A 14,687-nucleotide genomic window follows, 5' to 3' on the forward strand; every position below is an offset into this window, starting at 1 on the left:
TGGGGAAGATATGATCAGTACAAACAGGATGCATTATGCAGGAACTGGAAGGGACCAATATCCTGGTGGAAAAGTTTGCTGGAGCTGTTGGGGAGGGTTCAAACTAATTGGCAGGAGGGTAGGACACAGAATAACAAGGCAAAGAATAGAGCAGAGGTGGAAAGATGTGTAGTGAGATTGTGAGGAAGGACAGGTAATGGAGGGAGCACAAATAACATCCATTTGAGGGTTTGAAATGTGTTTATTTTAATGAAATAAGTATAAGGAATAAAGGAGCAATGGATCAGGATGTGTATTTACAATGTTCTGGCCATTACAGAGAGTTGGTTGATGCAAGGACAGGATTGACTTGTTCAGGTCCTGGGGTTTTGAAGTTTTAAAAGGGATAGGAAAGCAGGTTAAAGGGGGTGGGGGGGGGGGAGGGTTGCATCAGGGATAGTATCACAGCTGCAGAAATAGAGGACATTGTGAGCAATCATTTTTGGGACCAATTCATAGGTCCCCAAATAGTGCTCGAGACACTGAGGTGCAGATAAATAGGCATATTTTGGGATGCTGAGAAAATAACAGGGTTGCTGTAGGCTTCAACTTCTTAAATATTGATTGGCACCTCCTTACTGCAAGAGAGATAGATGGGGCAGAATTTGTCAGGTGTATACAAGAAGGATTCCTGACATTGTGTAGATTAGAGGAGAGGCAATACTGGATCTAGTACTGGGTAATGAACCTAGTCAGGTGATAGACATCTCAGTGGGGGAGCATTTCTGTAACAGTGACCATAACTCCCTAGTTTTTAGAATAGCTATGAAGAAAGGTAGTGGACACAATGGTAAACTGTTTAATTGAGGAAGGTCTACTTACAATGGTGTAGTGTGGATTATACAGGGTCATGTAACCCCTCTGTCTGAAATCTGGTGGGAATATGGATAGCGGAGGGAAGTGTAGTCTCTCCATCTGGAACCTGATCGAAAGTCACCTCACCTGCTGATCAAGGTCAAGCCTTGTCCACAGGTCAGCACACACTTGGTCAATGGCCACTTTAATTGGCTTATCGATACCTGGGCTGGACCCTCCAACTGTTGACATTACAAAGCCTACTGCACACGAGCTATCCTCCTCTTTCTCTTCTAGGTTAACCCGAACTTCAGTTCATGTTGGAAACTATGGGGAAATGCTAGAGGATCGTAAACGATTGGGAACTGTAGTATAGGTATGGTGTGCCTAGTGTCCCTAGTTTAATGTGCCTGCCAGAGATTTCAAGGGGTGATGGGTATTACATGCAATAACTTGATTGTAAAGCCTTCTACCTGTGAGTGGTTGTAAGTGTGTGAATATATGCGCCTTTTATTCCTGTTGTGACTCCCTTACACCTGAAATTAAAACACTACTATTCAATCAGCTGCATTCACAATTGTTACACTTTAGACCCATTGAACATAACAGATGGGATTTGGCAAGAACTTGGAAGAGTAAACTGGGAAAAACATGTTCTTGGTGAAAAGCACTGAAGTAATATGGAGAATGCTAAGGGACTACATGCGCGGATTTCTGGATAGGTTTGTCCCATTGAGACAGGGAAAAGATGGTAGGTTAAGGTCACCGTGGTAATAAAAGAGGCGAGACAGCTAGTAAGAGGAAGAAGGAAGCCAACGATAGGAAGCATCTTTTCCGCAGGATGCCAGTAGAAAATGCCAGAGGATAGCTGTATAAGGTGAGGGTAGGAAAGTTTTGGGAAGAAGTCAGGGCAAGTTTTTTTTTGTTTACACAGAGTAGTGGGTGCCTGAAATGCATTGCCAGGGGTGGTTGTGGAGACTGGTACAATTTGGACATTTAATAGATTTTTAGAGGGGCAAATGAATGCAAGAGTTGAGATTGTTAAGTAGCTTCAAATACTGTAGCTCAGTACAACATCATGGGCTAAAGGGCCTATACTGTGCAGTAACGATTTATGTTCATTGTAACCCCTCGCCGTCAACCTCCACCTGATATAATTTTACTACCAACAACTATGATTTTTTTAACCTTCAATGCTATAATTTAAGTTGAATCTACTAGAGTTTTGAACAAAAAAATTCAAATCACTTGGTGCATGGTTTTTGTGTGCTCTACAACAGATTGAACCTTAAAATCTGCCTGTTAATATGTGGACAGAAAATTATGTTGTGGTCATCCAGCCATGGTACACTTGTGCATGGAGGCCTCAGAGTGCATAGTAATAACGTCAAATGTTGAGCACATGTTGAATGTCACTGATGCAACATCCAAGTGTGTAGAAATGGGGAAAAAAAGACAAATGTTGGAAATATAAAACAAAAACAGAACTTGTTACAAACCTGCTTCTGATCAGGCAGTATCTGTGGAAAGAGAAAAAGAGGGAATATTTCAAGTTGTAGATCCTTCACCAGAATTGGGAAAGACAGAACAAAGTTAATTTTATGTTTCCACAGTGTAATAAATGGCAAATGTTTTGCTCTCAAAAGAAGTCTACATACGCTGTGCGGCCTGCAGAATCAATACACAGACACCTCAGTTCTAGACTTTGTTAAATCAGCTTCATTCTATGTCCCTCTCACTTGACATTTCTACCAATGAAAATATTGTTTTTATCTACATTGCATATTCCCTTCCTGAATTTATAGGTTTCAATTCATCCTCAATTTTCTCTGTTCCAAGAAGAACAATCCCAACTTCTCCAGTCTTCCCACAGATCCAAAGAATCAGAATTTATTATCATGAAGATGTCATGAAATTCATTGTTTTGCAACAGCATCACCAGTGCAAACATTTACATTGACCACATTACAAAATAAATGAACAAAAAATAGTGCAAGGTAACCAAAAACTATAAAGCAAGGTTAATGTCTATGTTAATGTTTCATTCAGAAATCTGATGCTAGCTGGGAAGAAGCTGTCCTTGTGCCGCTGAGTGATTGTCTACAGGGTCCTGTACCTTTCCCCCACCCCTGAAGGTAGCAGAATGAAGAGGGCATGGCTTGGGGGACCTTGAGGATAGAGGCTGCTTTCTTAAGACACCACCCCTTGTAGATGTCCTTGATGGAGTGAAGTCTGGTGTCTGTTATGTCACAGGCTGAATTAACAATCCTCTGGAGTTTTTCTTATTCTGAGTGTTGTATTCTGGAATAGTTTTAATAAATATCTACTGTATGCTCTTTAAACTCTCTAAAGATCCTTCCTTAATTAATGAACTGGACATCGCTCTGTAATTGTAGCAAACCAGTGCTCTATCAAGATTCAATCTGTTTTCTTTGCTCTTTCATTCTATTTCTCTTTTTATAAAATCCAGGATCCTGTCTGTTTTTTTTTTAAACCACTTTTTCAAGTTGCCCTGGTATTTGACTGAACTATACCCAGATACACTAGAAACCCAATTTTAGAATGGTGCCCTCAGATTTATGTTACTTCTTTATTCTTCCTACAAGAAGCATGATGAGCTGAGGGCAGCACAGCTAGCATAGGGGTTAAGGCAATGCTGTTACAGCACCAGCAATTAGGACTGGGGTTCGAATCTCGTACTGTCTGTAAGAGTTTGTACATTCTCCCTGTGTCTGCATGGGTTTCCTCTAGCTTACTCCCACCTGTCAAAATGTACCGGGAGTTGCAGGTCAATCAGGTGTAATTGGGCCACAGCGGCTTGAGGGCCGAAAGTGCCCGTTACCATACTTCATATCTAAAAATGTGATCGAGGTTTGGGGAGAGAGCAGGGAAAAGACGTTGAAACCGAAGAATTTGCTGTTCTCATTAAATGGTGTGGAGCCTGGGGAAAATGACCTACTTTTGCTCTTGCTAGGTTATTACATGCTGATCTCCTTGAGTGGCAATGGTGAGATGTCCTTTCTTTTACTGAAGACGTTTTTGGCCAGGTGAGGTTGAGATAACATGTTAGTTGAGCCCCGAAGCTGCAGTGCCATATCACCTTTGAAAAATCTGAAGGCCAAAATTAACAAATGTTGCTAAACTGATGTGATAGGTCTGTCCATCTTGAAACAGGCAATGTCAATGACATGCTGACCCCAAAAGCTTTCTTAAGTAATACAAGTGACTCTGCAAATAATTATCATAGAAGCACAGAAGAGTTACAATGCAGAACAAGGCTCTCTACCAGGACAGCCAATAGGATCATGAGTTCTATTGCATGGATACAGGCCTACATGTCCATGCCAATGAAGCTAGCCCCATTTCCTGACATTCTGCTCACACCCCTCTAAACCTTTACTCTCCCTGTGCCTATCTGAATGACTTTTGAACATTAAAATTATCTATACTTCGACCACTTCCTCTGGCAGATCATTGCATATACCTAGCACCCTTTGGTGTAGATGCCCCTAGGTTTCTCCCCTCTCAGCTTAAATCAATGGCCCCTACAAGGTCCCCCCAAGCCTCCTGCATCCCAGGAACCAAGTCCCAGTATATCAAGCCTATCAGTTCCTTGTGAATCTTTTCTGCATCCTTTCCAGCTTAATTATATATTTCCTGTAGCCAAGTGACCAAAATTAAATACAGTTCTCCTAGTGCAGTCTCAACAAAATCTTGTACAGATGCAAACATGACATCCCTGCTTCTGCACTCCATGCCCTGATTGATGAAGGCAAGTGTGCTGAATGTCTTCTTCACCACCCTCTCTATCCTTGTCACCACTTTAATGGATGTACAGTGCCCTCCATAATGTTTGGGACAAAGACATTTTTTTTTCCTTTATTTGCCCTGGTGAATTAAACAATTCACATGTAATTAAAGTGCACATTCCAAATTTTATTAAAGGTTATATGTATACATTTTGATTTAACTATGTTGAAATTACAGCACCTACCATTTATTCTTCTTTTTCAGTGTCATATAATGGTTTCTTTGACTTTAATTGGCACAACTCTTGTCCTCATGTTGAAAAATAGCAACTACAGATTCCAATGATGATCAAAAGCTTAGAAACAAGTCTAGCTCTCTTATACAGGACCTACACCTTTGAAGCAATTAAACTTATCTAGTACTCACAAATACCTGTGAAACCATATGTCTCAGACATTATGGTTCTCTGAAATGAGGGGACCACGTATAAAAACTGCTGTAATTTCCACATTGTTGAACCAAAATGTATGCAAATAGCCTTGAATAAAATCTGGAATGTTGTACTTTAATTGCACATGAATTGTTTGATTAGAAATTTAAAACTGTGAAGAACAGTGGCAAATAAAGGAAAAAAGTGTTTTTGTCCCAAACATTATGAAGGGTACTGTATGTACCTGTATTCCCATGTCTCTATTTTACTACACTCTGCAGGACCCTACGCACGAGTTCTGCCCTGTTCTAACTTACAAAAATGACACATGGCACACCTGTCCAAGTTAAATTCCATTTTCATTCCTTGATCCACTTTCCCAATTCATCGAGATCCTGTAGCAAGCTTAGATAACCTTCTTTACTGTCCTCAATATACATACCATCAATTTTAGTGTGATGCACAGACTTATAAACAAAAACGCTAACTACATTGTCATCCAAGTTATTCATATAGATGGTAATTAATAGTGACCCAGCATTAATCCCTGCCAGACATCACTGGTCACAGGTCTCTAATCTCAGTAGCAATACCATTGCACCCTCTGTCACCTACCATCACATCAATTCTTTATCTCAATTTCAAACTCATCCTGGATCCCATGTGATCTAATCTTATGGACCAGTCTACTATGCAAGCCTTGCTAAAGCTCACATAGACAACATCAACAGCCCTACCCTCTCCAATCTGCTTGGTCGCCTCTTCAAAAAATCTCAAGTCAAGTTCATGAGGTACGATTTCCCATGTGCAAAGCCATGCCGACTATCCCTGACCAGTCCTCAGCCCTATTCTTTCTAAATGCACGTCGGTCCCGTTATTCAGAATTCACTCCAGTAAGTTATGCAAACTTACTATAGTCCTTGATCTTGCTTTTATAGTTTTTTTAAAAAAATTAAGGTATAACATTGGCCACCCTCCAATCTTCCTGCGCCTCATACATGCTTAACAACGATGCAAATTTCTCTTCCAGGGCTCTTGAAATTTCTTCCCTTGCTTTCCATTAATGTCCTGGGATGTACCTGCTCAGGCCCCAGGATTTAATCACAAAAGCACAAAACAAATTCCCAGAGCAAAAGATTGCAATACTTTAAAATTTGATGAGTGACATTTACCAAATTGATAAATAAACTATTTTTGAATTAAAGCAGTTTAATATTCTCTCTTTATTTGATACTTTAAAAAAAATATGTCATGTGTATTGAAAAGTTTGCTTTATTTTTTTAGTGATTAATTAATGAAGCAATGTTTCCAGAGCACTCAAGTTTCTTGGATGTCAATGGCACATTTAAGTCTGCTCTTCATGGTTCATGAGCCTCTAGGCTATTTCAGGCGCATTCTTAGCGTAGAATATGCCTGAAGAAGCAGAAGCGGCCCTTTAAATTGCCGTTCAGGTGGCAGCATTTAAACCACAATGCTGGCCACCTGAAAGACACAGCTTCACAGGATGTGGCTGGGAGCACACTGTCCAGCTCCTGCCCTGTGTAAGCTGTGATCAGCCTCCTGACCCTTTAACATCCGTTTTCAGCCAGCTGCATTCAGGTGGCTGAGGAGCCACTGAGCTGAGCTGATTGTCCCTCTCAGAGGAGGGTTATGTAGCTCACCTTAAGAGCGCCTCCTGCACATTCAGGTGGCCTCAAAACAGCTGCATATTGCCTAAACATGGGGCTTTACATGCGGGGCAATTGGCCACCTGAAAGTGCATTCTGAAAGTGAAATCCCTTTCTGAAAATGAATATCTGTTTATTTTGGTTGATTTTGTAACGAACTCACATGCAATAATTATTTTAAATTGTTTGTTTTCTGCAATACTGACGCAAGATGAAGGCCTTCAGAAGTAAACACCTGCTTAAAATGCACCTGGCACTTCAGTGGCACCAAAAACAATTTGATAAAGTCAAGGACATAACAAGCCTTGCAGAGGAAGGTGTGCAATTTATTTCAGCTGTTATGTTACAAACTTTAGCCTCTGATAATAAAGCAACAATCAAGTCAGACCTTAGCAATGAAAATAATAGAACACGATAGTACATTGGGCTGCCACAGTGGCAAACATCCAACCTCACAGCTCAAACATCCAGCTTTCAATCTGACTCTAAATATGGAATTTCTACGAGATGAGAGTTTCCCCTGGGTTCCTCCTTTATATATGTGGCCCTGGGTAGGTTAATGGTTTGCAGTTTAAAAAAAAATCACTCCTTTTAAAGATGGATGGTAGCAGAATCAAGATGGGCATGTGAGAGTGAGATATGATAGGTTTCCTTCTGTGTGGTCAGGGTATATGAGAAATGAGGATCAACTAGCAAATTCAGATGTGTGAAACTAATCGCAACAAGATGACTAACTAGAATTGGTGATTTTCTACAAGTCTGAAGGCAAGTTTGTGCTACTGGAATGGAAAAGATCGCAAGGAAACTGGAGGGAGGCAGAAACTCTTCAGACATGGAGTCATACCAATTGCCTTAAAATCGCATTTTGAATTTCATCCATATACTCTGAGAAAATTACTATATCCTTTAAAAAAGTATGAGAGCTGAGTAAATTTTCAACTGCCCGTCTTGAAAACATAAAATTGCTCATGTTCTACTGAGACAGGTGAAACATGAAAGTCTGTGATTTTAAAAAAAGCTGGAGGAATTCAGCAGGTCTTACAGCATCCATTGGAGGTAAAGTTGTATTACCGATGTTTCAGGCCTGAGCTCTTCCTCAAGTTATGAGTAAAAAAAAACAGACAAGTGTCTGTATTAAAAGACTGGTGAAAAGGGAAGAACGGCAGGGAGAGGGGTACAGACCAACAGACAAAAGGTGTAATTGTATATGATACGAGGAGACAGAAACCCAGAGGAAAGTGGCTGACAAAAACCAGAGAAGTTGACGTTAATGCCATCCACTTGGAGGGTGTCCAGATGGAATATAAGGTGTTCTTCCTCCAATTTACAGGTGATATCAGTCTAGTAGTGCATGAGACCATGGACTGACATGTCAGCAAGGGAATGGAGCAGGAAATTGAAATGGATGGCCACATTATTGTGGCAGACAAAGCAGAGGCGCTTAATAAAATGATCTTCCAGTCAGTTTCCAGCCTCTCTGATGGAGAAGAGGTGACAATGGGAGCACTAGATGCAGTAGATGACCCCTGAAGATTCACCAGTGACCTGTTGCTTCAGTGAAGGGTCACTGAGGAAGTTGTTCCTGCAGAATGTGGAGAGGGGAACAAGTGTCTGGTGGTGGAATCATGTAATAAGCAGCAGAAATGGTGGAGGATGATATGTTGGCTGGTGGGGTGGTAGGTAAGGACAAGGGAATCCTGTCCTTATTGTGCATGGGGTGGAGGTGGCCAAGGAAGATGTGAGGGTAATGGAGGATATGGAGGTGAGGGCTAAGTTGATGGTGCTAGAGGGGAAGCCACGTTGTTTGAAGAAGGAAAACATCTCTGATGATCTGGCAAGGAAGACCTCATCCTGGGAGCAGATGGGATGGAGACAGTGAAATTGAGAGAAATTAATGGAATCCTTACAGGGACAGGATGTGAAAAGGTGTAGTTGAGGTAGTTGTGGGAGTAACTATTGAAGATACCTGTCAAGAGTTTTGTTTCCTGAGATGGAGACAGAGAGATCAAGAAAAGGGAGTGTTGCTAATGTTACGAGCCCAGAGGACCCCAAAACCCTGTAGCAATAGATATTCATCAAGACAAATGGTTACTTAAACAAAAGCTGCTTTTAATAACCTTTAAACATGAAAACAGGATCAAACTTTAACTTATTACTTCTTCTTCTTTGGCTTGGCTTCGCGGTCGAAGATTTATGGAGGGGTAATGTCCACGTCAGCTGCAGGCTTGTTTGTGGCTGACAAGTCTGATGCGGGACAGGCAGACATGGTTGCAGCGGTTGCAGGGGGAAATTGGTTGGTTCCTCCTTTGTCTTTTGTCAGTGAGGTGGGCTCTGCGGTCTTCTTCAAAGGAGGTGGCTGCCCGCTGAACTGTGAGGCGCCAAGATGCACGGTTTGAGGCGATATCAGCCCACTGGCGGTGGTCAATGTGGCAGGCACCAAGAGATTTCTTTAGGCAGTCCTTGTACCTCTTCTTTGGTGCACCTCTGTCACGGTGGCCAGTGGAGAGCTCGCCATATAACACGATCTTGGGAAGGCGATGGACCTCCATTCTGGAGACGTGACCTACCCAGTGCAGTTGGATCTTCAGCAGCGTGGATTCGATGCTGTCGGCCTCTGCCATCTCGAGTACTTCGATGTTAGGGATGAAGTCGCTCCAATGAATGTTGAGGATGGAGCGGAGACAATGCTGGTGGAAGCGTTATAGGAGCCGTAGGTGATGCCGGTAGAGGACCCATGATTCGGAGCCGAACAGGAGTGTGGGTATGACAACGGCTCTGTATACGCTAATCTTCGTGAGGTTTTTCAGTTGGTTGTTTTTCCAGACTCTTTTGTGTAGTCTTCCAAAGGCGTTATTTGCCTTGGTGAGTCTGTTGTCTATCTCATTGTCGATCCTTACATCCGATGAAATGGTGCAGCCGAGATAGGTAAACTGGTTGACCGTTTTGAGTTTTGTGTGCCCGATGGAGATGTGGGGGGGCTGGTAGTCATGGTGGGGAGCTGGCTGATGGAGGACCTCAGTTTTCTTCAGGCTGACTTCCAGGCCAAGCATTTTGGCAGTTTCCACAAAACAGGACGTCAAGCGCTGAAGAGCTGGCTCTGAATGGGCAACTAAAGCGGCATCGTCTGCAAAGAGTAGTTCACAGACAAGTTGCTCTTGTGTCTTGGTGTGAGCTTGCAGGCGCCTCAGATTGAAGAGACTGCCATCCGTGTGCTACCGGATGTAAACAGCGGGTGGTGCGAGAACCATTGTTAATGGAGAAGGGTTCAGAGAGCTCATTTCTGTATCTGACCCGACCTTGTTGGTTTTCGTGCAGTTGGATAACCATGTTGAGAAACTTTGGGGGGCATCCGAGGCACTCTAATATTTGCCAAAGCCCTTTCCTGTTACTATTAACTAACCTAACAACCCCCTTCTAATTCTAAGTGCATGTGTATTTAATGTGTATCTAAGTTCAGAAAAGTTCTTTAATTCACAGTCCAATCTCACTTCTCATTCCTCCAAGTTCACTGGTTGCAGGCAATCCTTATACTAAGCACAGAATTTAACATTTATGAAGTTCGCCAGGCTTTGGTGCTTGAAAGGTAAATGGTTACTGCTCAAGAAGGTTCTTTTCAGTTTTCGGAGAGAGATTTGTTGTTTCTGGACACAAACTGATCCCTTTTAATCAGCCACATCAGTGTCTTGCCGAAGAAACTTGGCCCATCAGAGTTTTCCAGTTGATAACTTCTTTCTTTCAGGCCACCACAGAGTTTCTTTTTGTTTCCCTTATTTCAAGTGCAACATTAGGCAGCCAGTCCTCGCCTCTTGTATGAGCCACAAGGGCTTTGATGAAGCTGAACTAAGCAGTCACAACCCGTCTTCCAAAAGAAGTTTTCCACAAGCCTCCCAGATTGTCCTATTCCAGTCCCAGCTGATGCTGCTGCTGAACTCTAGCAGTGCTGAACTGAATTCTCTCTCTCTCCCCCCCTCTCTCTATCTCTCTCTCTGAGAAAAGCCTGTTTTACTCTCTATGCTTGCAAAACCACATGTCCCTCTCAGACAGACTGTGGCTGCAACCTACTTCTCCGAGTTCTTTCATCTGTTGCTTTTCAAAACAACAATCAATTAGTGAAGTCCCTTGGGCACTCTTCAAAGTTTTTGCAAAGGCTCTTGGAGCCAGCCTAAGTGGCTTGAGCAGAGCTCCAGCACAGGTACATGATCCTTTATCTGGACACCTAAGATCCAGAAAGCTCCAAATTCCGGCATGTTGGGGGAGGCGGCCAAGGGACCGGCAGTCAGAGGTGGCGTCCGGGTGACCGGCGGTCAGGGCAGGCAGCTGAGAGACCGGCGGTTGGGGGAGACTGCCGGGCAACTAAAAGGGGGTGGGGGTGGATAGGCAGCACAATTCGGGTGGGCTTTCCGAAATCCGGGAAAATCCGAAATTCGGAACACACTGTCCCCCATTCCGGATAAAAGATCGTGTACCTGGGGTACATGAGGCAGCACCAAAGTAGTCAGTGATGTATGAGAGAAAGAGTTGATGGCCCTTGCCTGTATAGGCTTGTAGCATGGACTGCTCCACGTAGTTAACAAAGAGGCAGGCATTGCTGGGACCCATACAGGTACCAATGGTTACCCCTTTGACCTGGAGGAAGTGAGATAAGGAGAAGTTATTCAGGGAGAGGACAAGTTCTGCCAGCCAGAGGAGGGTGGTGGAGGGGGACTGATTGAGTCTATTGTTGAGAAAGAAACAAATAGCTTTGAGGCCTTCGATGTGGGGGATGGAGCTGTATAGTGATCAGATATCCATGGTGAAGATGAGGCTGTAGAGTTTGGGGAACTGGAAGTTGTTGAAGAGCATGTAAAGCATCATGAATGTAGGTGGGGAGGGTCTGGACCAGTGGTGACAAAACTGAGTTAAGGTAAGTAGATACCGGTTTGGTGAAGCAGGAAAATGATGTGTCTTCCGGAACAATTAGCCAGTAGAAGTGGACAGTGCGGGGTTGGAGATGACCCCACAATTGATGAGTTCAGAGATAGTGCATGATACTGTGCTTTGATGGGATTCTGTTGGAGGGGCAACTAAGAGGGAGTGTCTGAGAGCATCATCTGGCTTTGGCCAGGGAGAGGTCAGTGTGCCAGACCACTACACGGCCACCCTTATCTGTGGCTTTGATAGTGAGGTTGGGTATAGTTCAGTGAGAGTGGAAGGGGCAAGATTAGAATGAGTGAGGAGAGTGAAGTTGAGACTCTCAGTGGCAATTGTAAATATAAAGGCCCAGAGCAGGCAGAAGGCTGGGGTGAAGTGTTTGGACGAAGATTTAAAATGGAGGAAGGGATCTGTAGTGTGGGGTGGAGATTCTGGGTTGCAATGAGGGCATGGAGACAGATCTGATGAAAGAAGAGTTCAGCATGACGGTGTGCATGAAATTCGTTGAGGTGTGGATGAAGGTGAAGCCTCTGCCAAGGACAGAGCTTTTCATCTCCAAGCAAGGATGGTTGGAGGAGGAGGTTGGGGTATATCAGGAGGTGGAGGGTAGGAAGGATCCAAGGAAGGGGAAGGATAGGAAGGCCAAAGGAGGGAGGGCAAAAGGGAGAGTTTGCCACAGAGGCACAGTCCAATGGACTGCATGGGATAGAGGAGAGTTAGCATCTGAAGCACAGTCCTGAAAACCACTGGGCCAGGGTGGAGGTTCGCAAGGGAGGCTCGGTCCTGTAGGTCACTAGGGATAAGGTGGAGACCTGCGTCAGAAGCTTGGTCCTGTAGGCCAATGGTGTTGAGGTGGAGACCCATGTCGGAGGTTGTCTTATAGGCCGCCAGGGCCAGGTTGGAGACCAGCGTGGGAGGTCACAGAGGCAGCAGTTTCCAGGGAGGGAACCTTCCAATGCTTGGTGGTGGCAAGTGAGGTATGGAGCTGTGGTAGCAAGAGAGATGGTGTTTACTGGTATCTACACATTGAGGCAAGAGTGGTCTGTACAATACGGTGAGAGCAGGAATTAAAGCAATGCTGGTACTCAAGATCCAGGTTTTGGGGGGGTTGGGGGGGAGAAAGGAGAAACTGAGAGGCCTGAAACTAGTTCTGGAATCATCAGGGCATCAGTTGGCCATGGAAACAAGTCACTAAGAAGGACAAGTGGCTGTAGAAGCACGAGTGAATAAGTGTTCAAATAACCTCTCAAAGAACTGCCTTTGAAGAGAGGAGGAGGAGCCTGAAGAGAGGAGGAGGAACACAGTAGATTGCTGCTCTTCTTTAATGAGCAATGAAAAACACTGAACAGCAATGATTTGGGGGTGGGAGAGAGAAGAGCAGAGGGAGGAAGGGGCACGAGGAAATGTATTGACCAGCAGGACAAAGGTGGATATGGGTGAGAGGGTAGAAGAGAAGAAAGCCGAGAGGTGATGGGGAAGAGGCAATTCCCTGAACAGAGAGGAATGGGGTAGAGAACTAAAGGAAAGGAACCAAAGGGACAATGAAAAATAAGGAGGCTCAGGGGAGGGCTTAGTAGAAACTGGAGGTCCATGTCAATGTCATCTGGTTGGTAAGTGCCAAGATGGAATACTAGGTGCTGTTTTCCAATATGTGCTTTCACTCTATCTGCTGCAATAACAGTAGCCTTCCAGCAGCCAATCATTTTAATTCTTCACACCATTCCCACACCAACATATCTATCCATCGCCTCATGTACTGACACTTCAAAGCTACCCGCAAGTTTGAGAATAAACACTTGATATTCCATCCGAGCACTCTCCAAGCTGAAGCATTAACATAGACTTCTCCAGTTTCTGTTTAAACCCCTCCCCAAGTCTCTCTTTCCCTATCCTTTCTCCTATCTGCCCACTCCTGACCCCCTTCCCTCTCCTCCCCCATCTTTTTTATTCAGGTGCCTGCCTGCTTTTTGCTCAGACCTTGAAGGGCTCAGCCAGAAACGTTGGTTACCTTTTACTTCCTATGAATGCTGGATTACCTGCTGAATTTCTCCTGCACTTTTGTGTATTCCATTGCAATCACAGCTTCTGTAGACTTCTCTGTTTCACTCATCATTAAGTGACACTTTTAACTTTGGGAGAAAGATTTCCCTATCTTTTCTATTAACTCTTACTCAAGACCTGGACACACTGTAATTTGCCTACCACAAATGCTCCACAGCAGAACCAATCTAACTGGCTCTTGTTAGGTCTGCTTTGTTCATGAATGAGTGAGACAAACACCAGACTGAGTCGAAATCAGGGTTCTTTGTTCTTTATTACCGGATTGTAACACTTGCGACTAACCATGTTAGTCGGAGAATGCATTCTGCCGTTATCAGCAAAATGGTGATTTTTTATACCCTTGGATATGTGCTTAGAACATCATCATATCATTACTTGTCCAATGACTAAAACTGTTGCTATCCTTTCCCTGCTAGCTTCCTGCCTCTCAATCCATCAATGTCTCTCTTATCTTGTAAGTACAAGGATGCATTCACATCTTGTTACAGCCCTGTACATTCCCATCTCATGATGTTTTACCTTACAATCCCTCCTTTGTCCTCTTTAGAGGACAATCTCGCCCTGACTATGCTACCACCGCGTTACATTAGTTCGCCTATTATTGCCAAGCTCTATACGGGTTCTGTTCACAGGGTAGTTCGGCTGGTGGGCAAGGGCTCCCCCAACCCTCCTTTGCGTACACCCCCCATCCGTCACCCCGATCCCATTGCCCGTTTACAAGTTTCATCCCATTTGCCCCCAAGCAAAAAACTAGCTAACCCCCCGTACATTAGTAAATTCCCAAGTTAACATATGGTCTACAATCTAATTCATAATACTTGTTCTACAATCTGATTAATAATGTTTGTGTTACAATCAATGTTATAATATTTGTTCTACAATCAAGGTTATAATATTTAGGTTACAAGCAAGGTTAAAATTATATGTGTAACAATCTAATTCACAATCCCTCCTTCCCATCACATTCCCCTTCAGACTCCAGATCGATCTCAGCAACTTTCTCCGCCTCCTGTAATGTGAGATAGTCTTGCTCC

General features: G+C 43.7%; 1 protein-coding gene across 5 annotated transcripts in view; it reads right to left on the reverse strand.

The window, feature by feature from the left end:
- slc7a2 (solute carrier family 7 member 2) overlaps positions 1–14,687 on the reverse strand; it is a 189,522-nt gene that overhangs the window by 81,438 nt on the left and 93,397 nt on the right. Inside the window, exon 1 of one of the 5 annotated variants that reach the window (XM_069924558.1) lies at positions 2,334–2,539. The exons of the other annotated variants lie outside the window; for them this stretch is intronic. The gene's annotated coding sequence lies outside the window, so the exon portion shown is untranslated. Of the gene's footprint in view, positions 1–2,333; positions 2,540–14,687 lie in introns of those variants that run through there. 5 annotated transcript variants of the gene reach the window in all.

Source organism: Narcine bancroftii, chromosome 3 (genome assembly GCF_036971445.1).
Source record: "Narcine bancroftii isolate sNarBan1 chromosome 3, sNarBan1.hap1, whole genome shotgun sequence".
NCBI lineage: Eukaryota > Metazoa > Chordata > Chondrichthyes > Torpediniformes > Narcinidae > Narcine > Narcine bancroftii.